The sequence below is a fragment of the Fukomys damarensis genome, unplaced genomic scaffold (genome assembly GCF_012274545.1).
Source record: "Fukomys damarensis isolate Sample0158 unplaced genomic scaffold, DMR_v1.0_HiC HiC_scaffold_30, whole genome shotgun sequence".
Taxonomy (NCBI): Eukaryota; Metazoa; Chordata; class Mammalia; order Rodentia; family Bathyergidae; genus Fukomys; species Fukomys damarensis.
In genome coordinates this window covers 41,954,604-41,958,272 of record NW_022900942.1, presented here as the reverse complement: position 1 = coordinate 41,958,272, position 3,669 = coordinate 41,954,604, and the positions used below count along the sequence as shown (strand labels likewise).

The 3,669-nt window shown below is 36.1% G+C and overlaps 1 protein-coding gene across 4 annotated transcripts in view; it reads left to right on the top strand.

Moving 5' to 3' along the window:
• Positions 1 to 3,669, top strand: part of Pik3c3 (phosphatidylinositol 3-kinase catalytic subunit type 3) — a 119,284-nt gene that overhangs the window by 79,774 nt on the left and 35,841 nt on the right. The window lies entirely within an intron of this gene.

Sequence of the window (3,669 nt, the reverse complement as noted above, 5' to 3'; positions counted from 1 at the left end):
TTTTTTTTTTTTTTTTTTTTTTTTTTTCTTTTGAGTATTTTTGTCTTTTTATTTTACTGATGTGGTCCCAAGGACCCTAGAACCATACCTAGGACATGAACATCCTTGTGGATGCATTATGTACAGGTGCTGACTCCCCACAGGAATGTAGACATTATTATTATTACAAGCATACTCATAAAAAAGCAAAAATTAATGAGTAAAATAATCCTCCCAAATTCATTCCATTTTCTCCCTTTTTTTTGTCCCTTCCTTTCTCTCTCCTTCCTCCCATGTTCCCTTTCTCATTTGAACATTTTCTTCCCATTTCCCAATACCTGTTACACATTTTAGTCTTTATTTCACTTTCGGTTTCTTGCACCAGAGAAACAATGCGGTATTTAAACATGTACATCCAATTTATTTCACTTAAGAGTATGGTCTCAAGGTCCATCCATTTATCTATAAATGTCTGAAGCTCATCCTTCTTCGTGGCAGAGTAGTACTCCACTGTCTAAAAACGTCACATCATTATCCATTCATCTGTTGATGGGCACTTGGGTTGTTTCCAAGATTTAGCTGTTAACAAACTGTGCCATTAGAAACATGGACAACTTCCTTCTTGCTGATAACTCTTTAGCCTTATATCTTTTGACATGTTATCTGTACATACTGCTTCTAAATGTGAAGCTGTTTGTGTCAGTCCATTACTGTACTTCGAATTGAATTTTTCAGTTGCATTCCTGAAATAGTAATTATAGATGGCCAGTTACAAAAGCTGTGCCTTGCCCCCTACCTCTCTAAGACCTGTTCCTTACCTCCTTTTTCCATCTCAGGAAATAACAGTGACCTCCATCAGGTGTCTCAAACTATAGACCTGGAGCTGTATGCAAATATCTCTCTTAGTCCCATCCCACATAACAAACCTATTAGAAAATCTTACCTACTTCTCACCTCAAGAGAAGATCATAAATTTGCTCACTGTCTATGTTTTTACTGTTCTATTATTCTCTTTGAAGCCACCAGGATATTTTGCTTAAACAGTAGAAATAAATATGAACTCTTTTGTTTTAATTCTGTGGCTTGCCCACTCCAGTCTTCCATCTGAACATTAGATTACTTCTGGCTCAGGGCAAGTGCCCTTGTTTTCTCTTTCTGGAAAGTTCTTTTCATGGATGTATGCAAGGCTGATTTTGGGGGGTGCTGAGTTTTAGCTATTTGGGTTCTAATATTTCTTTAGTGTGAAGCTTTCAACTCTCTAATTGAAATATGCATATCTGTCTTCCTTTATTCTTATTACTCTGTTTTATTTGTAATACTTATCATTAACTAAAAGTACAGTATCTTTTTGTTTAATTCAGCAAGTATTTATTGAGCATGTGCTAGATGCTGGGGAGATTGCAACAAGGGCAGAAATCTTTGCACCATTGAGCACAACTGTCATCGTCTCCCTTTCAGGATTAAGTTTTGAGAGAGGAGAGCCCTTGTCCTTACAGGTTACTCCTGTGTCTATCGAGTGTTGAGTAACACTGTAAAAAGTGTTCAGTACATCACTGTTGAATTAAGAATGAGTGAAGAGGGCCGGGGATTTAGCTCAGCGGTTCGGTGGCCTGCCTCGCAAGCACAAGGACCCGAGTTCGATCCTGGGTACCAAAAAAAAAAAGGAATGAGTAAACATTTCTTTAGCCATTTCTTCTTTGTGCTAATTCAAGTTTTTTTTTTTTTCAGATTTCTTGCAGAAATAGCTTTTCTAATCACTACTTAAATTGATCTCTCAGCTAGGTGTGGTGGTGCACACCTATAATCCCAGCCTTGGAGGCTGAGGCCAGAGGATCACTGAATTCAAGCCCAGACTGAACTAGTAGTGAGACCCTGTCTCAAAAAGACAAAACAAACAAAAAAATTAAATTGCTCTCTCATAGAAGGGTATTTTCTAGGTTTTTAAAAATTCCAAATTATGATAGCCAGAATTTAATACTTCAAATATAGTCTGACTAATTGTTAATGTAGTCATCCTCTAATTCTAGAGTTTCATGTATACATTTTAAATTATTACACATGAAAAATCATCTGTATTGATTTGCATTTGTGAAGTCATGTCTGAAAGAGGCAACTCTTTTAATAAAGAAAACCAAAGGGATGTACTCAGGTAGTCATTTGCTAATTTAGTAAAGTATATTTACAAAATGTTAGTTTGGAAAAAATTATATTTAGGCAGAAATTTTCATTTATTTTTATTGCCTGTCTTTACTTGAATCTTAACGATAAGAAGCAAGCTATCAAATGCTATCATCTATTTCTAGATTGTAATTATTTAGGAGTCACAGTAGTGTTCTCTAATTCACAGAGTAGCACTATCCTATATTATACTCACGGATCTTGCTTATCTCTTTTGAAAAATTTTCAGGCAATACAACACATCTTTTTCTTTTCTCTTTTTCTTCTCACTTTTTGAAAAGTGTTCTCTTGGCTGTGTGTTGATAGGAGTATTTTGGGAGTGAGGTTTGGAAAAAGTAGTTACCCAATGTGATCTTTTGGCTTAGGTCTCGGTTATTTTATGGACATTAGACTAAAATTTCAGAAACAAGCTTTAAGCTTCTTATTTTTTTTCCCCTTTTTATTGAGTTTATTGGTACAATCTAGGTCTACAATACAGTTAAATTCATTACTGGGATCCTGTACCTTCACATGACAGTTCTTGGTTCTCATTTTTTCCCCTTGTCCCTGCCCTCCCTTCACCCCCTCCTCCCCTCCCCATTTACAAACTCTTTATTTCCATTTTTTCATTTTCTCATATTTTTCTTTTCCCTTATTTTATTTCCCTACCCTTCCCCCTTTCCCTACACCTTTAGCCCTTTTCTTCCTATTTCACGCTCTAAATTGTCCCATTAGGATCTTGTGTACTATTATAGTTTTTCATACCAGAGAAACTATTCAGTATTTACATATGTGTGACTTATTTATTTCACTTAAGAGTATATCCTCAATATGTGTCCATTTTCCTATGAATGACTCTAATTTCTCATTCTTTATGGCTGAGTAATATTCCATTTTATAGAAAAAACACATCTTCTTTATCCAGTTTCCAACAGATGGGCAGATGGGCTGTTTCCAAGTTTTAGCTATTACAAACTGTGCCGCTATAAACATTGGTGCACATATATCACTATGGTATGATTCTTTTAAATCTTTTGGAAAGATAGCCAGCAGAGGGATGGCTGGGTCAAATAGAACCTCCAGTTCCAGCTCTTTGAGGTATCTCCATATTGATTTCCATAGTGGTTGCACCAGTCTGCACTCCCACCAACAATGGAGAAGGGTTCCTTTCTCCCCACAACTCCGCCAACATTTGTTATTGTGTGATTTCTTGATAGCAGCCATTCTTTGTGGGGTGAGGTGGAATCTCAGTGTTGTTTTCATCTGCATCTCTCGAATGACCAGTGATGTGGAACATTTTTTCAAATATTTACTTGCTGCTTTTACTTCTTTGTCTGAGAAATGTCTGTTCATTTCAGATGCCCATTTTTGAATTGGGTCTTTATATTTGGGGGTGCTGATTGTTTTGAGTTCTTTATATATCCTTGATAATAGTCCTTTGTCTGAGGAACAGCTGGTAAAAATTTTTTTCCCACATTGTAGATTGTCTATTAGTTCTGTTAATGGTTTCTTTTGCAGTGCATACATCCTGAC